Raw genomic sequence first — 27,762 nt, 5'->3', positions numbered from 1 at the left:
AGAAATTTGTGGCATTCCTTGTTCTATAATATCTTATAAATTTGAAGTATGTAGTATCGTTCTAAAATTGATGCTCCAAAAATCATACTTTTCACCGTTAAAAATTAGGGCAACAGGGAGAGAAAAAATTATTTTTGTTGGGTTTGGGTATTTGGAAAAAAGGGAAAATTTTGACATTTCATCGACTAATCTCTGATACTACTTGTTTTTCATTGGACAATTCAAGAGAAGCAATTAATTAATTAATTGTAGAGTATAAATAATATTTTATACCAATTAGTAGAACATAATAAAAAAAATGAACACTATTTCTAATTTTTTTTTTGATTGAACTTAATTGAGTTGAGATTACAAAATGAAACTAAACCATATTTATAAAATACAATTAATGCAGTGTAAATTCACGGTCTCATACTATAATTTATTATATAAAATTTGGCTACTTTAACTTCCTCAATTACACTATTATTATTTTGGATATACAATATATACATTCACATTTCAAATGAGAAGGAAGCATTATTTTGCTTTTTAATAATTAATGTTGACTTGTCGGTAAACATATGTACCTTTAATTCACATCACCCTAACGGGTATATGTTTTGCATCTTATATCCGTCCCATTTAATTCACGGGTATTTACGGGTACCTTTATCCGTTAAAAATCAATAAATAAAACAAAAAATTTACAAATTTAACAAATATAAATTTAATAAATCATCCATCTAGAAATTGAACAAATTAAACCTTCATGAATAAAAATAAAGTAACTTAGTGGTATAACATAATGGTTGAAAAATAAAAAGTTGTTGTTCAAATCTCACATCTAACATCTAACATCTAAAACGCAATAATATTTTTTAATATATAAAAAAATTATAACGGGTAACGGATACTGGGTACCCTAAGGGGTCTTCCCATACCCGTCCTATTATCCTAACGGGTAATGATTTTAATCCCATATCCGTTTCATATGAGAAGAGTACGGATAATCTCATTAGAATCGGGTAGTGTCGGATACCCGCGTGTAGAGTACCCGTTGCCATCCCTACTTTAACTTCCTCAATTACACTATTATTATTTTGGATAATACAGTATATCACATTTCAAATAAGAAGAAAGCATTATTTTGTTTTTTAATAATTAATGTTTTTTTTTTGTAATATTTTAATAATTAATGTTGACTTGTCGGTAAACATATGTACCGTGTGTGACACATGAAACAAAAACTATCACATGCCTATATTAATTAGTTTTGTCTTTTGTATGACTTTTGCTTATGTTTTTGTTTGACGTGTACATCAATGCTGTAATCACATGAATATGAATTCACAAATATTAGTATAAATAGAAGAAAATATAGGCAGAAGATAAGGCAGCAAGCAAGCAAGGAAGCAGGCCATTAAAACAAAATAAAAAAATGAAAGGCTTTTTTTCGGTGGTATTATTCTGGTTTGTGTTGGCAACCCTTATTATGGCTTCTTCCTCTCAAATACGTTGGTAATTGATTAGTTTCTCTATCTTTGCTCTTCGACTTTCAAACATCAATTATATCTTAAATATTAATATTTAATATTATTAAGAGTTCGTTTGGTTTCATGTTACTATTGACTAACTATTTACTGTCTACCATTATCAAATTTACATATAAATTCAGGAAAAGACCCAATACAACAGTCGGAGGAGTCTCCAACCCCATTTTCAATTTTACCTAAAATATTTTCATTTTTTTTCGGTCTTTGCAATTTTAAAATTTTATAATTATGTTTTTATAGATTTTTATGATTAATAAGATTTTAGAATTATAGGTTATTGATCAATAAGATTCTATATTAGATTATCACATTTATCTGCTTGCATATTGAGTGGTGACTCTTATTCTCATTAATTATGTTTATAAGGTAACTCCAACTGATCGTTTCACTTACGAGTATAGTGAAAAATAAGTTTCGAAACAGAATGGAATTTCGTATTGTTTAATGTTGTATATTTATATTTTTATTGTATTGTTACTAATTAATTTATACATTACCCAACAGTCGGAGGGGAACTCCACCAGCATATTGCTCTGGTAATTTTGATCCTCCGTGCAGTGATGACATATGCAATGGGGTGGCAGCACGGAGAGCAGCTGCCCGCCCTTATCCTACCAAGAATTGAAAAAAATAATATTTCACAGACAAGTATGTATTAGATTTACGAAGACGACATTGGTGTGATGTTTTAGATTTCTAGGATCATTTACGAGTAGTCCTCAAAAAGCAGCAAAAGTTGAGGTGAAGAAAGATTGTATCTTTCATTTTTAGCTGTATGAGTTATCTGGTGTGGTGTTGTTTCTATTTGAGTGATATTTTAGGAATAAAAATTATAGGGATTTATATACCTAGATTTGGGGTATAATGGCCTATTGAGATGTTATTTCTCATATATGTTTCATCAATAACCATGGACTATCTGTAGAGTTTCTCGGAATGGATGAGTGATTCAATAGCAAAATCTTTTGAAACTTCTTGTAACAGTGAAAATAAAAAGTACCAACACCGACTTATAATGTTTTAGAAATATCTAAAGTCATAAATTACTAAAATTATCTATAACAAGTGGTATTCGAAGAGCATTGTTTCGGATCGGTATACTAGAATTCCAACTCATTTTTGGAGAACTTTGTGGATCTTATTCGATTTTTAAATTTAGTACCACCGATCACTCCGAAACGATGGGCAAACCGACCAATCTGACCTTGAGAAACCACTTGAGGAGCGAGTGCAAAGATAAGCCAAGAATGTCGAACTTAGTGTTGGCTCGAGCCGAAAATTCGCCTATAATAGGATCGTTCACTCTGGCACAGGAAGGTCACCATTTGAGATGGTTTATACGAAGACTCTCAATCACACTCTTGATATTGTAAACACCCCAAAGGGCAACAAAATGAGCATACCGGTTTGCAAGTTTGCTTTCGAGTACCAACAAATGTATGAAGAGGTAATAAAGATGCTTGAAGAGTGGAAGAAGAAGCTAAAGGCTAAAGTTGACTTGCACCAAAGGGATATATTCAGTTTGAGGTTGGGGACGAAGTGATGGTATACTCCAGTACGAAGTGACTTGCAAGTGTGCCAAGTAGCAAACTCTGGTAGAAGAAGTATATAAGGTCATCAAAAGAGTCAATCCAAATACATACCGTATCGCACTTCCAAATTGGTTAGGTAAGATGTCGCTCTCCTTTTTTGATATACATGACCTAAGCCCGTACAAGTCGAATTCGCCTCTTGAGTATACCAAGGAAGAATTTGGGTCCAACTCCTCTAGAGAATGAGAGAATGATGAGGGCATCAACATGATCAAATTGGCCAAAGTATGAAACAGGGTTAACACGACGTGTCGCCTAGTCAACACGTCGTCTGAGCAATTAAAGGGAGGAGGAATCTAAGCGGAACAGGCACATCGTGTGACTTTGTCGACGCGTCATGTGGATTGTGTAGCTGCTATCAACTTCTTTTTGGCTAATTCACACGACGTACGTGTCACTTACTTCACATGTGGTGTGAGTTAAAACAATGGGAACTGTAGGAAATGTACAAATCATATATAGATCCTATCACACCAGATTGCAGCTGTCAAGTTGTTAGAATTCTGTTAGCAGCAGTTTATGGGTTCAATTAAAACTGTATTTTACTGTATCTCTGTTTTCTGTATTTTCTATAAATACCAACATCTGTATAATGTCAAATTTACATTGTTTAGATGAAATACAACATCTAATATACTTTCTTCCTTTCCATTTCTTTCATGGAAATTGATTACAGTTTGTTTTCATTTAAGCTTCTATAAGCTTTATATGGTATCAGAGCATCAGTAATGGCTGGGAAGAAAAAGAAGAATAATCGCAACAAGGAGGTCCATGATGAAGATGAATTTTATGAAGAAATTTCTTACGAAAGTACAGATGAAGAAACTTCAAGATCAAAATCAAAATTTCCAGGCGGAAGTTCGCATCATCAGGATAACACAGGCATCTCTATTGTCAATATACAATTGACACACAACATTTATATGTCATGGAGTCATACGATGATTCGAGCTTTGAAGGTGAAAGAGAAATGTGATTTCATCCTCAAAGATCTGGAAATTCCTCAAGAAGGAACAACTGCTTACCAAATGTGGTCCAAGGCAGATAATCTGGTAACTTCATGGTTACTAAACTCAATGCACAAAGAAATTGCAGATGGGTTTCAATATGCTACAAATGTTAGGGAACTTTGGAAAGATTTGAAGCATAGGTTCGGTGATACAAATGGTCCAATGATTTACAAGATTCGCAGAGAAATTGGCCAATCTACTCAAGATACTTTTACTATACTCCAGTACTTTAATAAGTTGAAGAAATTATGGGAAGAATTGAATTTCTTGAGTCCCATTCCTCTCTGTCGCTGTGGTATAGCAAGAGATTGTGCTTGTAATGCTTTTAAAAGAATATTTGATGCAATAGAAGAAGAGAGATTGATGCAGTTTTTGCTTGGCTTGAATGAACAATATGATCATATTAAAGATCAATTATTACTAATGGATCCATTACCAAATATAAATAAGGCATACTCAATGTTGCTAACAATAGAGAAACAACAAGAACTTTCCATTCACCAATATGTGGAAATTGCAAATTTTACAAAATATGAGAAAAAGTCACAAGGCGATCACAGATACAAGAAATATGAAGGAGACAAAGGGAGTTAAGGTCATCACGATAACCTAGGCATCTCTATTGTCAATATACAATTGACACACAACATTTATCTGTCATGGAGTCAAACGATGATTCGAGCTTTGAAGGTGAAAGAGAAATGTGATTTCATCCTCAAAGATCTGGAAATTCCTCAAGAAGGAACAACTGCTTACCAAATGTGGTCCAAGGCAGATAATCTGGTAACTTCATGGTTACTAAACTCAATGCACAAAGAAATTGCAGATGGGTTTCAATATGCTACAAATGTTAGGGAACTTTGGAAAGATTTGAAGCATAGGTTCGGTGATACAAATGGTCCAATGATTTACAAGATTCGCAGAGAAATTGGCCAATCTACTCAAGGTACTTTTACTATACTCCATTACTTTAATAAGTTGAAGAAATTGTGGGAAGAATTGAATTTATTGAGTCCCATTCCTCTTTGTCGCTGTGGTATAGCAAGAGATTGTGCTTGTAATGCTTTTAAAAGAATATTTGATGCAATAGAAGAAGAGAGATTGATGCAGTTTTTGCTTGGCTTGAATGAACAATATGATCATATTAAAGATCAATTGTTACTAATGGATCCATTACCAAATATAAATAAGGCATACTCAATGTTGCTAACAATAGAGAAACAACAAGAACTTTCCATTCACCAATATGTGGAAATTGCAAATTTTACAAAATATGAGAAAAAGTCACAAGGCGATCACATATACAAGAAATATGAAGGAGACAAAGGGAGTAATCATTGTGACTACTACAACAAAGGGGGGATAATAGATCTGGTTGTTTCAGGTTGGTGGGGTATCCTGAATGGTACAAAGGGCCAAGAATAACTGGGAAAGGGGATCAATCCGGCTCAAATTCTAACTCTTCTTTTCGAGCTAATGTTGTTTCTGGTGTTCCAGGAACCTCTACAGAAAAGAGAAATTCTCATACCAGTAATGTATATAATGATGCAAATGAGTATGAGCCAGAGGATGGACATAAAAGTATGAATTTCATGATCCAGGAAGTTTACAAAATGCTCAAAGGCAAACAAATTCCAGATTCTCTTATCAATGCAAATGATTTTACAGCTTTTGCTGGATGTACAGGCTCTTCTTCTACTGCACTTCTTGGTCAAAAATATTACTGGATCATTGATAGTGGAGCAACATCCCACACGAGTCCTCACATAAAATGGTTCAGTCACTACAAAGAAACTCATATCCCTCAATATGTTACTCTCCCAGATGGCACTCTTCAAACTATAAATCACATTGGTACTGCGGTCCTTTCCCAAAATTTAAGTTTGCATAATCTTTTGCACATTCCTACCTTCAAATATAGTCTTTTATCTGTTGGACAACTTTTATAGCAAAGTCATATAGAGGTCATTTTTTTTTATCAAGATCATTGTTCTTTACAAAGTAAAGCATCACATGAGATCTTAGTTGTTGGATGGCTTATATATCTTGGATGACCAGTCTTTCAATTCTTCTATCATTTCCAAATTACAAGTTTGTTGTTCTTCTTATAGTACAACTAATCAAAATGATATGCAAACACAATTATGGCATTGTAGACTTGGTCATGCCTCACTGGATGCTTTACATCATATCTCAACGATTGATTCCTCTAGTTTGTTGTATACATGTGATATATGTCCAAGTGCAAAACAACATAGACTCCCTTTTCCGCATAGTAACATTAATACACTTAAATGTTTTGAGTTGCTCCATGTTGATCTTTGGGGACCCTATAAAGTTCAATCTCTCACATGTGAAAATTACTTTCCCACACTGATAGATGATTTTTCTAGAATTACCTGGATCGTTTTAATCAAACAGAAGGATCAGGTAGCTCATGCTTTACGAATTTTTGTTCAAATGATAGAAAATCAGTATGAGGCTAGAGTCAAGATCTTTTGCACAGACAATGGTACAGAATTTGTAAATCAAACTTGTTTACAAATGTTTCAAGAAAAGGGGATTTTACACCAAAAGATTTGTGCTTATACCCCCCCCCCCCCCCCACCCAGCAAAATGGAGTTGCTGAGAGGCAACATCGTCATTTGCTCAATGTGGCTAGAGCTTTGTTATTTCAAGCAGGTTTACCAGAAATGTTTTGGGGAGAAACCATTCAAATGGCTGCACAAATTATAAATGTTCTACCTACCAGAGTTCTAAATTGGATGAGTCCATATGAAAAGTTATATGGAAAACTTCCCTCTTATGACATGTTTAAAATATTTGGATGTAAGTGTTTCTATACCCACATTTTACCTTCTAAATCCAAATTTGATGTTCGAGCTTATCCTGGTGTTTTTCTGGGGTTTCCTACTGCACAGAAGGGATACAAGATATATGATCTTTCTACAAAGAAACTGATGGTTTCTCGTGATGTAGTTTTCCATTAAGATATTTTGCCATTTCATACTTCTGTCTCCTCTGATGCAATTTTGGAGCATGTTTTTGCAGATTCTGGTTCTCATGTTACTCCAAATCTAGCAGATTCTAACTCTTCTGATGTTCCCAGTCCTGCAGATTCTACTTCTACTATTTTTCCCAGCTCAGTTCCTTTTAGAAAATCTTCTCGAGCTGTTCATAAGCCTGGATGGCTAAATGATTTTGTGTCATGCAGTCAAGTTGTTTCTTCTTTTTCTGCAGTTCTACATATGTCTTCTTCTCATTTTGCTTTTCATGTTCAAATTCAGAAGATACAAGAACCAGATACTTATGCTAAAGCTAAAGATAATGAGTTATGGGTTAAGGCTATGCATCAAGAACTCCAGGCACTCGAAGACAATCATACATAGGATATAGTTCTAAAACCCCCTCATATCAAGCCACTTGCTACAAAATGGGTTTTTCGAGTAAAATACAAACCCACAGGGGAGGTGGACAGGTACAAGGCTAGATTGGTTGCAAAGGGCTATAACCAAACTTTTGGTATTGATTATTTTGAGAGTTTTAGCCCTGTTGCAAAAACTGTTACAGTTAGACTATTTTTGGCAATTGGAGCAGCTTATAATTAGCAAATTCACCAGATAGACGTGAATAATGCATATCTCCATGAAATTTTGGATGAAACAGTTTATCTACAGCCACCACAGGGATATACTAAAGCTGTTGTAGGTCAGGTTTGTAAGCTTGTGAAATCTCTTTATGGCCTCAAACAGGCAGGCAGGCAGGCAGTGGCATAAAGAGATTTCTACAAAATTACTTGATTTTGGTTTCTCCAGATCACATAATAATCATTGCTTGTTCACTCTATCCACTACGCATCCAAATGATTTTTTAGCTTTGGTCATTTATGTAGATGATATTCTTATAATGGGACCACATGAGTGTAAAATTAAAGCTGTTAAAGATTTTCTGCATCAACAATTCACCATAAAAGACATGGGAAATGTGAAATACTTCCTTGGCATAGAAATTGCAAGATCAGAAATAGGGCTAGTCATTTCTCAAGTCAAATACATTCAAGATATGCTTGTTGAAGTGGGCTTAGAACAAGCTCACACGGTTTCCAGTCCAATGTCCCATGGACTTATGCTTACTGATCCAGGCATAACACTCACAGATCCTAGCTGTTATAGAAGGATCGTGGGCAAACTTTTATATTTAGGGTTTACTCGTCTAGACATCACATTTGCCACTCAACAGCTCAGCCAGTTCATGCAAGAACCTTGTCAACATCACTTACAAGCTGCTTTTTATGTCCTTAAATATTTAAAGGGCACATCTAAACTTGGCTTGCTTTATCCAAACACTACAGATGTTTGTACCATTGAAGCATTCTGTGATGCAGATTGGGGCAAATGTAAACTCATTAGAAGATCAATTTCTAGTTACTGCATCTTTCTAGGCTATTCCTTAGTTTCACAAAGAAGCAATCGATAGTTAGTAGATCTTCTGCTGAAGCAGAATACATGAGTTTGGCTGTCACTAGTTGTGAACTAAAATGGATCACTTATCTTCTCACATATTTTCAGACCAAGCCTACACTACCTATCACTCTCCACTATGATAGCAAATCTGCTATTGCTCTTGCCAAAAATCCGATTCTCCATGATCAAACGAAACATGTTGATATCGACTGTCATTTGATCAGAGAACACATTGCAACTGGTTTTCTTCATACACCTCACATTTCTACAAAGTTGCAGCTGGCTGATATGTTCATAAAACCTCTCAGTTCTAATTCTATGTTTTCAGTCCTTATCAAGATGGGTGTAGTTACCTTACCTCTAATTACATCTTGAGGGGGGCATGTAGAAAATATACAAATTTACAATTATTTCTTACATATTCAAATACGCGTGTCTATCTTTTATCGTGTTCAAATTTACGAGTTGTTTGGTTCAGCTGTTAGCTAATAACTGTTGCGGTTGCTGTTAGTTGTTTGCAGTTACAGTAAGCTGTTAGCTGTTTCTTATTAGTTGTTTAATTATTAATGTTTGGTAAAATTATATTGAACTATTGTTGTTCGGATTTAAAATGTCTAATATGGACATGTTTTAAATTAATCAACAAAGAAATTATAAAAAGATAAGGTGAAAAAAATTCTCATAATGTTTACAACTATGAGCAATTTTACTCTTAACGTCTAAAATGGTGCAATTTTACCCATAATGTTGGCAGCTGTGAGAAATTTTATCTCTAACATTGGCAAGTTGTGTCAGTTAGTTTTAAAAAAGAGATTTCATATTTTTTGTGATTTAATAATAAAATTGATTTGATATTTATAAATTCGGCGAAATACTAATGATGATAAAATAATGCACATGTGAAGTGTAGATGACAATATTCATAACCAAGAAGACATTTTGATGAATTATTGCTCAAATTGATCAAACTTATCAATGTTATGAGTAAAATTGCTCTTGACTGCCAACGTTGGGAGTATAATTGCATCATTTTAGACGTTAAAGATAAAATTGCTCCTAGCTATGAACATTATGGGTATTTTTACACCTTATCATATTCTAAAATAAAAAATGTATCACATAAATTAATAAAAATAATCTACATAAAAAATAAAAATTTATTGAATGCAGCAAAATCTTATCCTTCTGGTTATTTATGTTGTAGAAATATAAATAATGTTAAAAAGAAACACATTTTTGTAGAAATAAAAATGATAATTTTGTCAATAACAAATAACTACAGACAACTCTTTATGAAAAACTCAAATATGAGCTTTTCGTGAAAAGCTCCAAAACGCTGCCCTTTCTGGAGAAAATGTTAAACGGTGCAGTTGTATAAACCTAACCAAACACTATATTTCACGCGGTTTGGAGTGAAACGCTAAACGCTCATCTGAAAAGCTGAAATAAGCACTCACTTAATCAATAAATGATGCTAAGAGGGTCCATTACTAAATGGAATAAAAGTTTAATCTATAGTAGATGATAATTATCTCTTACTAGGGGCGGAGCCAGAGGGCGGGGAGGGACGGTTGACCCTCCGGTCCCGCCGAAAAACCCCATGAATGGGTTTTTCTACTCTGGCTCCGCCAGCGGCTGCTACGGCTGGAGCCCCTCCAGCCATAGCTGCAGCTGAAGAAGAACTCCTTCTTCTTTAGCAAAGAACAAATGGGAAGGACAATTTCGCCATTCTTATCTGTTTAATTTTTTTTAAACCTAAAGCTCAAAATGACGTCGTTTCGGGCCTTTAGGTGCAAAAAAATTAACCGTTTTAGGCCTTTAGATTAAAAAAAATAAACTGATAAAAAGGGTGAAATTGCCTTTTCCATTTGATACAGCGGGTCAGTCTAGCAGGCCATCAAAGAGAGGTGGATTCTCAGTTTCTTCTAGAGGCTATTCTCAACAATTTAGAGGTAGTAATAGTATCCATCGTGGTGGAACTAGATCACGGGGCAGATTTGGAGATGTTTTGAGTAGTGCTCCATTTGTTGGTAGTAAAAGATTTTCAGGTGGTCGATTTAGCACTGGGTATAGAGGAGGAGCGAGGACAACATCTTTTCCAGTTTGTCAGACATATGGATGGGTACATCGAGGTGAGTGTTGGGGACCTTCCCTAGTTTGTGGCTGATCTCACACATGAGAGTGTTATGGTTCATTTAAGAAGGGTACATGTTTTGAGTGTGGAGAAACAGACCATTATCGTAATGATTGTCCCTTATTAGTTGATAGAGGAGAGAGAGTTTAACCTCAGTCTAATATAGCAGGTGGTACAACTGGAGTGGATAGAGGCAGAGGCAGAGGTCGAGGAGGAGGTAGAGGGGGTAGACATAATGCTCCTATGGGTGGACAGACACAAAATGTACCAAGAAATAAAGCCTTCAATATGAAGAGGGGTGAAGCTCAAATAGCACCAGAGGTTTGTTGGGAAAAAATGCTTATTAAAGCTCTCTCTTTTTCCTTCTTTAATCTCTTATTCGCGAAGAAGCAGATGAAGAAAACGAGAAAGTTTTGAATATAGGGAAAAATGCCCAAATCACTTTATACTTCCTTTTAAATTTCAATTGTCCATTTATTCTTCTCCCAATCAACTTCCAATTTCTAAATAAATTTTGTATTTCTCAATTTTTGTTTTATTTCTTCTAGCTTTAGTTTTATAATTTCTAAATTAAGGTTTATTATTAGGGGATTATTATTAATATGTTGTTTACTTAAAGATTCTTTAGTAATTACAATTAATTTAGGGTTTAATTTAGGAAATCTGCTTTAGGGTTTCATATGTTGTTTGCTCAGAATTTTTTTAGTGATTACAATTAAGGGATAAGGTATCAAAATAGGCTTATGATTTTTGGGGAAGTATCAATTTAGGCTTCACGTACAAAATAGTACCAAAATAATCTTAACGTTTAAAAAAGTATCAATGACGTGTCTCATTTCGTTATCAAGGCCTAAATTGATACATTTTTTTAAACGTTAAGCCTATATTAGTGTTATTTTTTACGTGGAACCTAAATTGATACTTCTCCAAAAAAACCATAGGCCTATTTTGGTACCCTATTCCTATAATTAATCTAGAGTCTAATTTAGGATTTCTTGAGACTTATAAAAATAATATGGGTCGGTCTCGCAACATCTAGCCCATCCCATAGCATTTAATATTTTTTTTTTGTCTGCGGTCTAGCCCTTCCGACCTATAGGTCCTGGCTCCGTCACTGTCTCTTGCATAACAAACACGTTGAAAAAAGAAATGTGGGCGACCATTAATAATTAAAAATCAAAATTGAAACAAATCAAGAATGGTCAAGTTTTGGCAAGAAGATTTCAGAAATCAAACTATGTGACTGAAATACTACCACCAAATTTATTGGTCCAGTCATCTCCATAAATCAACGAAAAGTTATGTTAAGAGCCTCTTTAATTCACGTTTATCTTGTTGATTTTCATGGCTTTGATTCAACGAAGACGGCTGAACGACCAATGAGAAAACAACCATGATGATTATTTTGTGGCTGCAATCATCAAATGCATGCACGAGACACAACACTCAATAAAGAACTTGCATCATTGATAACGCCCAGGAGGTTAGCTCATCCTCCTGGCACGAGGTTATACTTCCATTTCCCTCGAGAGTTATCGGAAACCGTTAACTAAGGTCAGGACCGGTTCTGACATTTGAATGCCTGGTTTCGAAATTTGCACTGTACAAACTTATTTCTATCTACAGTCTTTAAATGTCCGGTTTCGAAATTTGCTCAGAGGAAATTATTGTTGTAAATTTGTGTTTTGGAATGGCAGTCTCAACAGGTATTTATATAAGGAAAAAAAAGCTACTACGCTATGATTTCGTGGAGAAAAAAGAGGGAGAGAAATCAGGGAAGTGGGCAAGGTTCAGAAAGACTAGTTCAGAAAAGATCCCATAAAAAAAGAAGTTAAGAAAAAAGTATTTAATTAATTAAGAAACCAATTCCGAATTTATTAAAAAAAAATAATAAAAAATATTATTATTTAAAAAAATAAAAAATGGAGTCTATACCAACCAAACCCGGCTCGGATCGGATTGACGGCGACGGCGCGCGTGTGTGGTGGTCAAGCATGAGGTATGTCCTCACCCTTTCACAAAAATGGAGTACTGTATACCTAAGTGTGTGAGGACCCCCTTTATGAATATCTCCACCTAATGGTTTCTAAACGACTCTTCTAACTCTCTTTCACAAAGGTTTGAGCCTATTTTTTCATAATTCAAATTGATGTCAAGTGGCCTAGTACAATAATCCTCCATTACAATTAAAAAAAAAACGTTTACTGAACAGTTACATAAGGTCAGACATAAACAAATGTATCTTTCGATTTGAACCTTTGCGTAGTGAGTATAATTCAGATTTTACTAGAGTGACTCATAGTCGTGAACTCTATCTTGAAGATTGTATCACGCCATAACCTTTGAGTGCAGTTCTAGTAGCCCATGTGTTTATGGCTATACACATCTATCCCAGTATAATGAATGCTCTAAAGTTTTGTCCTAAACTCATAGGAAGCGGCCTCCCTTTCACATACATACATGCGAGTCTATCAAAAGTACTCATATAGCTATGTATTTCACTCAAAGTGGAGTATAAACTTCATTAATAGTTTCTATTATCTCAACCTAACATCCCTTCAATGCATGATCTAACTCATATTACATCGCAATTTGTTGTTACCCATTAAATCTATTTCTTGGGATCTATAGTCTATAAGTTGGGTTACCATTATGTGTAACTCATCATTATAAGGGCATAAGTCTCATACTCTTTGCCGTATTTTGGACTTTCTCTCTAGCTAATTCTTTCGTCAAAGGATCGGTTAAATTCTCTTATGAGTGTATGTGATCCACTGTAATAGCTCCTTTAGTGAGTGGCGCTCTAACAGTGTTGTGCTTACGACGTATCTGTCGTTTCTTATAGTTGTAATAAGGGTTCTGAATCTTAGCAATAGCTGCGGTACTGTCGCATTGGATCAATACTGTTCGAATCAGTTTTTCCCATAATGGAATCTCAGCTAACAGACTTCTTAACGAACGTCCTTCTTCACTAGCCACAACTAGTGCAATAAGTTCTGATTCCATAGTTGATTGAGTTAGAATATTCAGTTTCTTGGACTTCCATGAAACAACACCACCAGGTATATTGAAAATATAACCACTAGTACCTTGGAATCGTTTGACAGGGTATTCCAGTCAGCATCACTATATCCTTCAAGGATTGCTGGAAACCTTTGATAATGTGTAATCCAAGTTTCATGGTTCTTTTAAGGTATCTCATGACCCTTTCTATAGCATTCTAATGCTCCACACTAGGTCTATTATAGGGTCGTAAGGTGTGCATGCAGGTTTACATTCAAAGTAGTCATATTTCTTTAGAAATTTCTTGATATAGTGAGATTGATTTAAAGTAATTCCATTTTCAGACCTTGTTATCTTGATGTCAAGAATGACATTTGCTTGTCCTAGATCTTTCATGTCAAAGTTTTCACATAGCATAAACTTTATAGAATTCACAACATGAATATTAGATCCAAAAATAAGCAAGTCATCAACATATAAGCATATAAGGGTGCAAACACCATTTTCATATTTGTAGTAGATGCATTTATCATTTTCATTCACTTTAAAGCCATTTGAAATAATCAGATTATAAAATTTTTCATGTCATTTGTTAGGTGCTTGTTGTAGGACGTATAAGGACTTATCTAACTTACATACCTTATTGGCTTGATAAAAATTTATAAAATGCTCAGGTTGATCCATATAGACCTCTTCTTCTAATTCATCATTCAAAAACGCAGTTTTAACATCTATTTGGTGCACCACAAGATTGTGTATAGAAGCAATAGCAATCAAAACACGAATTGATGTAATTCTAATAACGGGTAAAAATGTGTCCAAAAATCTACATTTTCTCTTTGTATAAAGCCTTTAGCTACAAGACGAGCCTTATACTTATCAATTGAACTGTCAGGTTTCAGTTTATTTTTGAGGATCCATTTACAACCTATTAGTTTGCAACCTGGTGGTAAGTCTAATAAGTGCCAAGTTTTGTTTGACTCTAGTGAGTCCATTTCATTATTGATGGCTTCTTGCCATAAATAAGCATCTAAGAAGGTTAGTGCTTCATGAAGTGTAAGTGGATCCTCTTCTATTGTCAATGCATAAAAGTTAAAATCAAAGTCTATGGATACTTTAGGTCTTTTACTTCTCCTAGGCTTAGATTCTTCACCCTTCTTTTGCATTATAGGCCTAACAGCAGGCATGTTACTAGATGATGCACCCTAACTATTTCTCAATTTAAAAGGAAATCCATCTACATAAAAGTTAGCATCATTTGATTCCAGAATAACATGTGCATTCAAATAATAAAACCAATATGTTTTTCTATTCACAACATACCCAATAAACACACATTCATAAGCCCTACTAGCAAGTTTAACCCTCTTAGGTTCATGAATCCTAACATAAGCCAAACAACTCTAAGTTCTAAAAATATGACAGATGAGGTGTTTTATTTTTCAAAATCTCATAAGAAGATATTTGCCTTTTTGACTTAGGGACCCTATTTAGCATATAGCAAATAGTCAATTAAATTTCTACTCAGTAGTGTGAGGCAACACCTGAACTAAGCATAATAGCTACTACAGATTCGGTCGGTATCCTATCTTTCTTTCAGCCTTTCATTCATTTCTAGTGAATAATGTGCAGTATAGTTTCATGTATAATACCATGTGATTTATAAAAGTCAATAAACATGCTAGAACCATATTATGTGATTCTATCACTACGAAGTCTTGTTAGGCGAATTCCGTAAATGCACGGTTCCGCTTGTAGTAATAATAAGATATCGTTCCCATAAAGAATGTTGATTAACTACTATAATGGATTTAATTTATAAATTCGTTTTCTCTTGGTTATAGAGAATAAATAATTTGATTTGAAAATAGTTTTGTTTCGAAGAGTGAAAATAAAATTATATTTCCTGAGTTTCTGTTACGTGCATAGCTCAAGAATACATACATATTTTATAAGTTTAAACCTGAAAACACTTTCCAAACTTAATGCAGTTGTATCAGATAAGAGTCTTTAATCCAATCTCTTGATCCATGATTAAATAACTTGGATGTTTTTAGATAGATAATCCTAATTCCTCGACCTATTGTAGTGAATTAGAATTAAGAATTAAAAACAAAACAAGTGGATTATGTGATACAATTATCCTTTTATGAACTGAATAATCTCTTCTCATTTCATAAAATCATAACTATTCCTATGTCTTGCTTAAATGGATTTCTCTTGACAGTTTGTTTAGCGAAAGATCCAAAGCATCGAGATTTTTCAAATTCACCAAGGACGAAGGAATATGAACTGTGAGAATGTTGTTGAAAAGATTGAGTAATTGAAGTTGTGTAAGGCTTCCAATCACTTCCGAAATTTCTCCTTCAAACATGTTTCCTGACAAGTTAATTGCTGTAAAAATCTCCTGGATATTGGGACAATAATATTGGGTATTGGTTTCTAATTTTGTGACCTCAAAAATAGTTGGTAAATGGTTACTGGCTTGGGAGTTACGGACCAAATTAATTCAGTCGCTAAATCATGAAATTCGATCACTAACACGAGTTTAGGACCGGATACAGATAGAAAATACGGTCCCTAAGCACTGTTTTTGTTGTACTGCATGATGTGCTTATGTCTATTTAAACAAATTTAGATTGTCAATAGACCACGTAAAGAAAGTTCTAGACATTTTACAAATTGAAGGAGCCAATCAACTTTTTATGCTAAGTTCATGAGTCTTGTGATCAATTAACGGTGTCAACAAAAAGAAAGCAAGAGAAAAATGGAATGAGAAAATATGCAAAGAAAAACAATTAGATAAATAAAGCATAGAATTTTAGATAAAAATACTTTTTTCCACCAAAGTATTTCAATGGTGTCAATAAAAATTAGTCGTGATTAGGTAATTAGTGACTATACCCTAAAATAAAATTAAAAACTGTGACATAATAATGATAATGATATATATATGTACAGGTGAAGAGCATTATGTGGATTCTTTAAAATCAAACTAATAAATATCTGAAATTAGACTTATTCCAAGTAATGCATTGAATTCACTAAAATAAATCAGCTGGTGTTAGAAGAAAGAGAGGGAGCTGTACTGCAATTTCCTGGAAATGAAACCATTCAATTAATCAATTTGTATAAATAGTTAGAATTAAGAAAGATAGGCTAACACATAATTTCAAAATGAAAGCCTTTCTGGGAATATCTCTGCTATTTTTCTACCTTTTGTTGGCAGCAATGATGGCTTCACCTTCTTCAGCACTTGCTCGACAATTACTCACTGGTATTTCATTTTACTCTCATTAGTTATTTTTTTTAGTGCTAGTTCTTTTCAATTTATTGTTTGCACATATTATTCTAATTTTTAACCAGCACTTATATTAAACAAAGGAAAATTACATTAAAAATAAAAGAAAATCCATAACTCAGCCCACTTTGATGTGATTCGAACTCATGACCTCAACGGTCATAAGCAAGCTCTCAACCAACAAATTAAGAGCTTCACCACAAACACTTTTTGTTTCTTGTTTAGACTTAAAAAAACAAAAAGTAATTGCGAAAAATGAAAACAGATGATACTTAAACTACATAATGCATAGTTCAATATTGATAACAATAATTTCTTCAAAAAAAATTAGATAACAACAATAATAATAAAAAAAAAAAATTAAAGTGTAGCCACAAATAATTTTATAGGAACTGAATTCTTTAATGATAATGATAGGTCAAAGAACTTTAATGCATTATTTTATAAAATCAAATTCTTAAAATCCTATTAAAATCCTTCAAATCACTAAATTAATTTCACCAGTTTGATGGAAAATGAAATTGAATTCACTAAAATTTGTCCTTTCATAATCAATATATTTGCAAATATGATTTTTTTTTTTTTCAAAATAGAACACGAATTTTTTATATTCTTTTTTTTAGTATTGTTATTAATTACTAATTAATTATGCATTTTCTCACCTTGATAGAATGCCAGCAAGCAATAGTAACAACCACAATGAGCAACCTGCCAGGAGCTCCACCGGTGAACTGCGGTCCTAGTACGGATTCTCCATGTCCTGGATGTTAAGATTCAGTAATTACCTAGGATAAATAATTTAATAATTTCTATATCTTTATACAGCATACTGTTTAATCTCGTATTAATTTAATAATATAGTGTTTAGTATAGAATTTTTGTGTTATTTAACAGTTTGGTTTGTTTATAAAGACTAAATTGTTGAATAAAATAAAAATTAAGAACTAAAATAGTATATTATTGAAATACGAAAACTAAATATTGTATTGAGTAAAAATATAACAACTAATAAATTATTTGCATTCAAGTTTTATTGTTTTATTGTTTAGTTATTTATACTTTCATGTCCGATAGCCTATATATATGAATGTAAAGCTACTAGTTTGTTTATAGAGTTTCTTATTCAATAACCATGACCATGACTTCAATTCCTATTTCTTCATTAGCTTTCATTAAATTCCGGACACCATCTGGCCGGACAGCAGTGGCTGTATGTTTGTGGTGGTCAAACATCAACTAACTCTTTTATAAAAGTGGGCTATTCTTGGAGCATATGAAGAACCTCTTTTATAAGGACCATCTTTATTAATATACCTACAAAGTGATTTCATGCCTTTTAACTTTTATAAATATCCAACCAGCTCTCCCAATGATTCTATGTCTAAATAACCATGGAAACTCACCTTGATAAGGAATTTTAGTAATCAGTTGTAACCATTTTTTGCAAACTCTGCTTGAGCGGATTCGATCTATCCATTCTAGCTTTTCAAGAATTAAAAAGAGGATATCATCATGAACTTCTGTCAATGGATGTTTTTGTGTTTCGGATCTACACTTCCTTATAATTGAAAGCTCATCTCTTGAATGCATTCTGAATGGCCTGAAGTAAAGCATCAAAAATTTGCTCAATTTTTTCTGATCGAAAATAATTGACAACCTGAATTACGACTATATAGAGAAACAGTTCTAAACGACAAAAATTAATTTGTTAAATAAGTAAAAAATTTGTAGATGATAAACAGAAAATTAAGAGACTACACATGAAAGAAGCAGAAAATAGGGTTAACTTCATACCTTCAAATGGAGCAGAGAAATATAAAGAATCACAAATCTGAATCACTGAGTGGCTCCTACCGAGTTATCTTCATACTAAATCCTCAGGTTTCATTTCAAAAAAAAAAATCAATCGCTGCTGAAATTCACTTCCATCTAGTAGAGATTGGTTAATCAGAAACAGAAAATCGAGAATGAATAGCAAAATTGAACAGAGAGGAAGACGATCAGAGATTTCCGGGATAGGTTTCGGAGAATGTGAGAGTAGTATGGAATTCTATCGAAAGATTAGGGTTGATTGCGTCGGACAAATGGTTTCTCTCATGGAGATGTTCTACGAAATATATTGTTGTTTTAAAAATAATGGTTTTTGTTGTTTGAAAATTATTGTCTATAAAATATTTTGCTGATTTTCTGGTTGATACGATAGGAATATAAACTGGTTGTTTGCTGATTTTCTGGTTGATATTTTGCTCCTTTAAATGTTAGGGACATTTTTGCACCATATCCCTTTATATATTGATAACCGTGTATCCGTAATTGCTACTAGATAGAACATATCAAGTTTAAGCATATAAATATGCATTAAGCTTAATAAATAAACTTGAATATGATCCTGAATTTACATGGTTATAATTATCATCATAATTGAATGAAAACAAAACAAAAAGCATTATTAACCCATTAACTTTATATGTTATAATCAATTATTTTTCCACTTTTAGCCTTTAATCATTGATTCTGTTATGTATTCAGTCTTTATTTAACATCTTCGTCGAGTTTAGGCGGCACGTATCGTTAGAGTGATTCGGTCTATTGACGTGGACAAATACAAATAAGAATTTATTGACTAGGATAAATAGATAATAATAATAATAATAATAATAAAAAGAAATTATGGAAATCAATTTCTAATAGGTTCTTCCAAGATTGTCACACACAAAGATGATGTTCATCCTTGCTTTTACGAAGCATATGAAGGAACTTGCATATAAAAACATTGGAAAGAGTTAGTAACATGTTCCTTCTTTTATACAATTAGTGCAAAACACAAGAACAAAATATCTAATTTTTTCATGATGTGTGATATTGGTCAAACATACCAACGTTAAAAGTAAATTTGCTTCATTTACGATGACCTATCTTATGGGATTCTCATCCCCACCACCATGTGTTCACAAGATTCTGATATATATATAATGTATCCGCGCGTTGCGCGATATAATAAATTGTTTTTAGCATATTTAATCCTAGTATCCATTAGGATTTGCATTTGATTCACAAGCTCTTCGCCGATGACCTAGCGCAGGCTATCAAATCTCGCTACCATGGCCGCCGTCAACGCCGTGGATGACGCCACATCCTTCTCCATTGCTCACTTATTCGATCGACACGCCTACACTCGACTGGTATCGTCTGATTCAGATGGAGGTACGAAACCTTCGATGTCTTTCGCAAATGCCCTGAAAAAATCTATTGCAACAACAGGGATTCCAGCTCCATCTCAGCCTGTGGTATCAGAGGAAGGGGGTTTCAAATCTATCAAAGTTCCTCAGGCCATCTACGAGGAATGGGTTAAGTCTTTTCAACACTCGGTCATTGGCCAGTTAACGCTAAGCAAAGGGGATCGCCCTTGGAAGCACGCAGAGCTGAAACAAAAACTGAATCAGGTATGGAATCGGAACATGGATTGGAGTCTTATTTCCCTTGGACGGGGATTCTACCAAATTATTATGCCTAATAGGGATGCTATTCAATCTGTTTGGGGGTTAGGACCTTTCTCGCTAAAACCAGGTGTAATCAGGTTCTCTCCTTGGAGCCCTGGTTTTAACCCAGACTCGTACAAATCTACTTCCGCACAAGTCTGGGTTCGTTTTTACAACTTACCCTGGGAATTTTGGGACACTAGGATTATTGCCAGTATTGCTCGTGTTGTGGGAACTCCGGTTCGCTTTGATCATAATACTATGAATGGGCAAATTTGGTCATTATGCAAGGGTTTTAGTAGATGTTGATTTTGCACGGGACACTCAGACAAAGCTTCGAGTTGATACAGATAACCAAAAGCACTGGGTGTATGTGGATTACGAGCACTTACCGGCTATATGCGGAACTTGCTCGGCTATTGGCCATACATCGGCAACTTGTAGACGGAATGCCACACGTCCGCAATACCAGCAGAAGAAACCACAAAAGGCAGCGGTTAACTCGCAAGAAGGTGAGCAGGGCCGTAATACACCTTTGAAAACTGATAAAAGGAATTTGGAGACAGTAAATGAAAGAGATGATGAGGGGGAACAGCAAAGGGAACAGATACAACATGATGATTCTGGGAATGAGGAGGAGCCGTCTAACCCTTTGCAATTGATAATACATCAGCCTGCTGCTGACGAAAAACAGGAGGAAACTAAAAAGTAGGGAGAATACAGTGAAGAAGAGGAACAATCGGATTCTGAAAAAGGGACCCTACAGGCTACAGAAACCAGTCCGGGGGGAAGCGCGCAGAACAAAGATGATGTTGCCTGCAGTTCAGGTGTTCCTGGCTCTGGAAATACGGAATGGATTACTAACAGGAAAAAACACAAACCAAAAACCTCTGGTATATCTTCTGACTCCCGCTCTAGAGTGCGGATTAGACCTCCAATCCATTTTATATGATAGTTCTGTACTGGAACTGTCGCGGGATCAGCAACCGCGAAACTCAGAGGGCTTTAAAGCTCATTTGTAATGTTAATCTCCCTGACCTGGTTTGTCTTTCTGAACCTATGGTGGCTTTCGACAGGATTCCTTTCTTTTTTTTTGGCAATCGCTTGGTCTAGAGCTAATTTGCAGTAATCCGGTAAGTTCTATCTGGGTTTTCTGTCGAACAGGCTACCTCAGTCGTTACACTGTTATTGCGGAACATGAACAACATATTACTATCAGCTCCTCAGGCGCTCATTCTTTTCAATTCTCCTTTGTTTATGGCAGTAATTTTTTTGGCAGATGACGAAGCCTGTGGAATTCTGTTGGTAATATTAGAGCTTGCGATCAGAAAGTAGTAATGGGGGATTTTAATGCTCTTACAGGGGCACATGAGAAAACTGGCAGGGCTCCATCTGAAGTGAGTTGTAGAGACTTCCGTTGCTTTATCAGTAACAATGGCTTGGTGGAGGTTGATAGCACGGGGCCTCAGTATACCTGGACTAATGGGAGGTTGGGAGCTGAGAATGTAGAAAGCAAATTTGACAGAGTTCTTGTAAATGAAGATTTCATGGATTCCTGGGACAGAATCACTTGCTCAGTTTTGCCTCGGCACCACTCGGATCATTGCCCGCTTCTTTTGTCTTGCACGACAGGTAATACCAGGAAGCCCCGGTTCCGTTTTTCAAGATGTGGACCACCGCTGATTCGATTAATAAGCTAATTGCCGATCATTGGCGGGATTCACACATCTCTTTACCTCCGGCGCAGCTTCTTTGCTACAAGTTAAAATCCCTCAAGCCGAAGCTGCGCACTTGGAACAGGGAAGTCTTTGGTAGAGTGGACTCAAACATCTCTGCAGCTAAGCTTGGACTAGAAAACATCCAGAAGCTTATTTCTAATATTGGGCTGAATGAGGAGAGGAGAGACTTGGAGATTGAAGCACAGAAAATGCTTGATCTTCAGTTATACCGTCAGGAGCTCTTGGCTCGTGAGAAAAGCAAAGAAAAATGGTTAGCCGCGGGGGATAGAAACTCCAGCTTTTTTCATCGTTCTATCAAAAATAAAAAGGTTCACTCTTCCCTGGATAGCTTGAGTATTGATGGGGTTTTAACTTCTGATGAGAATACTATTGCTCAGCATGCTATTGACTACTATTCTCTTTATTCACTGGGGATCGGCTTAGTATTGACCTTGCTACCGTCGCAACTGTAGTCCATCCATGCATCTCTGACGAAGCCAACGGTGAACTTTTGCGTCGGCCTTCCGATGATGATATTAAGTCTACTGTCTTCGCCATGAGCCGCGATAGTTCTCCTGGCCCGGATGGGTATGGAGGAGTGTTTTATCAGTATTTCTAGGGAATTATCGGCAATGATGTGTGTAACATGGTTAAAGGATTTTTTGACACGAGCTACATTATGCCTGGCATGAATTCTAGCATCATGGCGCTTCTTCCAAAAGTTGACAATGCTAATGAAATTCACCATTTTAGGCCCATTGCTATGGGGAACTTCAGCTATAAAATAATCTCCAAAATTCTGTCAGATAGACTATCGCCAATTGCCGCGGGGATTGTGTCAGAAAACCAATTTGGGTTCATTCATGGTCGAAGCATTCATCACTATATTGCAGCGGCTTCTGAAGGAATAAATATGTTGGAAAAGAAGTGCTTTGGCGGGAATATGGCTCTAAAAATGGATATTAAGAAGGCTTTTGATACCCTGGACTGGAACTTTATGCTATCTGTGCTTGAGGCTTTTGGTTTCTCCTTACAGTTCAGAAATTGGATCCTTGAAATTCTTCGATCTGCTCGAATCTCTATTGCCTTCAGTGGGGGTAGTAAGGGCTATTTTGCTTGTTCTCGCGGTGTGAGGCAAGGCGACCCGCTTTCGCCTATTCTTTTTGGGTTAGCTGAGGACTTCTTCAGCCATTGGATGGCCGGCCTTGTGAGGGAAAGAAAATATGTCCCGATGAGTTACACGGGGACTTCCAACTTTCCATCGCACCTTCTGTATGCGGATGATATGATGTTGTTTGGGAGAGCTACAGTTAGCAATATGCGCTGTATTCGGGAGCTTTTTGAGTTTTATGCTTCTATTTCGGGTCAATCGGTAAATTGGGAGAAATTGGAAGCCATTTTTGGGAATTATATCAGCAATCAAAGGCGAAGCAGGCTTTTGAATATTTTGGGAATAAGGCAAGCTTCTCTTCCTTTTCCCTATCTGGGCGTTCCTCTGTTCCAAGGCGCGCCAAAAAATCGTTTTCTGCAGCCTCTGATGGACAAATTCCTTGCCAATTTCAGTCTTTGGTGGGGAAAGACTCTCTCCTTTGCAGGCCGCCTCACGCTTATCAAAGCAGTTCTGACAGGTGCCTTGGTTCACTCTTTTCTGATATATAAATGGCCTGCTTCTCTTCTCTCCAAAATCAACAAAGCTATCAGAAATTTCCTCTGGACGGGTGACAGGGACACACGAAAGCTGATTACTGTCTCGTGGAAAACTTGCTGCAATAGACTGAATGAGGGGGGCTTAGGCATCAAGGAGTTCAAATCCTTCAACTCTGCTTTGATCGGGAAATTTAGTTGGGATTTAATACAGAATAATTCTTTCATTCCCACCTTGCTGAGATCGAGATTCTTCGAGCATTCATGGATTCCTAGAAAATATATTCTAAATTCTGCAATTTGGTCTTCTACGCGAGACACTATTGTGCAGATTAGACGGGAGACGGTTTGGTGGTTCGGGAGTAACTCTTCGCTGAATTTTTGGACAGGCCTCTGGATATCCCCGACGGTTTCTGATCAGTTTGATATACCGATTAAGGTTCAGCGTAACCTCTTTGAACCGATCAGCAGCTTCCGAACTGATAATGATTGGTCTAATTTACATCGGCTCCCTGCGCATATTCAATGCAATATCAGGCGGATTGAGCAGAACCTTGAGGGTCAGGACACCTGTGTATGGAAACCATCAGCTTCAGGCAAACTTACGGTGCGTGAACTTTACAGTTCACTCCGAACTGCTACACCTGGTGATTGGCATAGGTTCCTATGGAACGCGTCTATTCCCCCTAGACGATCGTCTGTCTGCTGGCTTGTCATCCATAAGCGTATTTCAGTTCAGACTAACATCCAAGGGTGCGGTTTTCAGTTTGCCTCAAGGTGTGAGATGTGTAAGAGCAATGTTGAAACAACTGACCACCTATTTGTTGTCTGCCCGGTTGCTACAAATCTCTGGCTTATGGTTTTTAGCATGTTCGGTGTGCTTTGCTGTCGTGGTATGACTTTTGATGAGTTTTTCACGTCGGTGCGGGCTGTGCGTCGGAATCGGGGCCTACGTTTAAGCTGGAACCACGCGGTTGTCACCACCCTCTGGTTTATTTGGAAGTCTAGGAACTCTGTTGTATTTGAAGATGAGTTGCCTTCGATCCAAACGTTACAACGGCGTCTACGCGTCCTTCTCCGCGAGTTCCGCCCAGGAGAACGCCCGCTGCCAGCTCCGGATTTCCTGTTGGTGCGTTGGCTGCGTCCAATTTCAGGTTGGACAAAAGTTAATACGGACGGAGCCGTATCTGGTGCGCCTGGAATGGGTGGTGCAGGAGGCATTTTCAGAAATTGCAGGGGTTTCGTCAAGGGTTGCTTCGCCTTTCCAATCCCCAACACATATGCGCATGTTGCGGAGTTATCAGCTATTATTTTTGCCGTGGATACGGCATGGGAAAGGGATTGGCATTGTCTCTGGATCGAATCAGATTCTCTTTATGCTGTTAATTTACTTGTTGCAAATTCTGCTGATGTCCCTGGATAGTTAAACAGGACTGGTGCAGATGCTTATCTCGTGTCTCCGCTATGAATTGCCGTGTAACGCACATTTTCAGGGAGGGTAATCAGGCGGCGGATAGGCTTGCAAGCTTTGGCAAGTCGGCTTCTTCGATTGTGTGGTGGTCGTCTGCTCCCTACTTCTGCCAATCTTTGGTGTTTAATGACATTTGTGGTTTAGCACATCTTCGTTTTCTTTAATTTGTTTTTTCTTTCTTTCTTTTCGCTCCTCTCCTATTTCCTTGTATATTTTTTCTATTCTTATTAATAATATTCGGGTTGTTGGTTTGTGTTGGGGATGCCAACCTAGTTGGGATGCCCGACCTCTCCTTCGCGTCCCAGCCTTTTAGTTAAAAAAATCCTAGTATCCATTAGGAGTTTTTTTTATGGTTTTTTTATTGTCTTTTTTGTAAAAAGTATAAACAAAATAAATTATTCTCATATAAAAATATATTATTAACAAGTTATACTATTAATATGTCATGCTATTTTTTTCCTTCCAAATACCTAGAAATATATTAAAGTATATAGTAACGAAAAAGATATGAAAATTAAAAAATATAACATCTAATGACAATGTAAAATAAAATAAGGATTAAAATAACTAACTTTTTCAATATTGTATATGTGAAAGTAAATATGGTTTCACGTGATCGGGAATTGGCAATGTGTTTATTGTATTGGGCACCTCAGTTAAATTATCAACACATAATTTCTTCCTTATTTATCTTCCATAAGAATCGGTCCAGACAGCCGCCTAAAAATTTCAGTACCATATTTAACCAAACAATGTATATTTTGAATTTCAAAGGTTATTTCATTCAAATAAATATAAAATTTTATTGCAATAAAAAAATTTCTAATATACGTAGAAATTCAAGTAATAAATGATCTCGAATTTACGATGGTTCCAATTATCATCATAAAATTGAATAAAAAAAATTATACTAATAAACATCATATAAAAAAAATAAGATCCAAAATTATCGTTAACATTTGCGGCCAGAAGTAATTTTATCTTTAACGTAAAGAATTATGCACTTTTGCTCCTAATGTTGGCAGCCAATGACAATTTTACCCATGTCGTTGATAAGTTGGGTCAATTTGAGAAATAATTCATCAAACTATTTTCTCAGTCGTGAATATTGAGACCTACACTTCACATATGTGTTATTTTATCACTAATTAGTAACAAATCAGAAACATGTAATTAGACATGTATATATATATATATATATATATATACATATGATTTTGTACGAGTTGGACAAAAAAATTCAAATAAATTGCCGCATTTAAAAATATTAATCTCCAATTCTACTATTAAATTATAAAAAGTATGGTTTTTTTTAAAGATGATATGCAATTAGTACAGAACAAGAAACAAAATATATGTGTTTTAGTGATATCTAAAATTGGCTCAACTTGCCAATGTTACGGGTAAAATTGCTCTTGGCTGCCAAAGTTTGAGGTAAATTAGTACAATTTTAGACGTTAGGACTGAAATTGCTCCTGATAGTATGCGTTAGGGGTTAGGGCTGTAATCGAGTCGAGTCGAGCTTTAGCCTGCTTAAGCTCAGTTCGCTATAAAATTAACAAGCTCGAACCCGAGCCGAGTTGTCTTGCTCAAACTCGACTCAACTCATTAGAAAATAAACGAGCTCGAGTCAAGCTTCGAGCTTGTTTCGCGCCCAAAATCCTTATTGAACTTGGTTCATTAAGAAAATTATCTAACCATGAATTGTGTGTGAGTAAATCGTTAATTATATTTATGAAGTTTGCTCGCAAATAGCTCTTTAATTGTGTACATAAACAAGCTCACAAGCAAAGCTCGTGATTAAATAAACAAGATATTTACAAATAGTACGTCTATTACTCATTTATTATGTTTGTGATCGAACTCATCTAATAGCAAATGAAATAATATGTAGTTTAGATATTTGTGAACTAACACAAAACTAGATAATATTCTACAAAACTAAAATTTATTCTTATAACGTGATTATAAAATAATAAATAGGACTAGACTTAATACTTCTAAAATGGTGTAATTTTACCCCTAATATTGGCAGGAAAGAGCAATTTTCCATAATGTTGACAAGTTTGGTCAATTTTAGACATTATTATAAAAAATAGATATTTTGATTCTAAAAAAAAGATTTCATATATTTGTGATTTAATAATACCATAGTAGATTAATATTTAATTTTTTTTTTGTCAAACTTGTAAGAAATACAGTATAATTTATTTATTTTTAAAAAAATCCACTTGTAAGAAATACAGTATAATTTATTTATTTTTAAAAAAATCCACGTATAATCATATGTTTGTGATCTGTTACTAACGAGTAATAAATTTGACGCACATGTGAACTATAAATGAGAAGATTCATGGTCGAGAAAGTCAATTTGATGAATAATTTCTCCAATTGAACTAACTTGCCACCGTT

The 27,762-nt window shown here is 35.3% G+C and overlaps 3 long non-coding RNA genes across 3 annotated transcripts; 2 read left to right on the top strand and 1 right to left on the bottom strand.

The window, feature by feature from the left end:
- The first annotated feature begins 1,368 nt into the window (after positions 1-1,368).
- LOC136226709 (uncharacterized) lies at positions 1,369-2,506 on the top strand. Its single transcript, XR_010687824.1, has 2 exons — positions 1,369-1,500; positions 2,040-2,506. It is a non-coding gene; the product is annotated as an uncharacterized lncRNA (long non-coding RNA).
- Positions 2,507-16,796: 14,290 nt separating this feature from the next.
- On the top strand, positions 16,797-18,071 carry LOC136225547 (uncharacterized). The gene is made up of 2 exons (XR_010687151.1): positions 16,797-17,014; positions 17,709-18,071. It is a non-coding gene; the product is annotated as an uncharacterized lncRNA (long non-coding RNA).
- On the bottom strand, positions 17,690-18,945 carry LOC136225548 (uncharacterized). Its single transcript, XR_010687152.1, has 3 exons — positions 18,833-18,945; positions 18,442-18,638; positions 17,690-17,798 (listed from the first exon to the last, which is right to left on the bottom strand). It is a non-coding gene; the product is annotated as an uncharacterized lncRNA (long non-coding RNA).
- Positions 18,946-27,762: the final 8,817 nt, after the last annotated feature.

This window comes from Euphorbia lathyris, chromosome 4, assembly GCF_963576675.1.
Source record: "Euphorbia lathyris chromosome 4, ddEupLath1.1, whole genome shotgun sequence".
Taxonomy (NCBI): Eukaryota; Viridiplantae; Streptophyta; class Magnoliopsida; order Malpighiales; family Euphorbiaceae; genus Euphorbia; species Euphorbia lathyris.
This window is presented reverse-complemented; position numbering and strand designations above follow the sequence as displayed.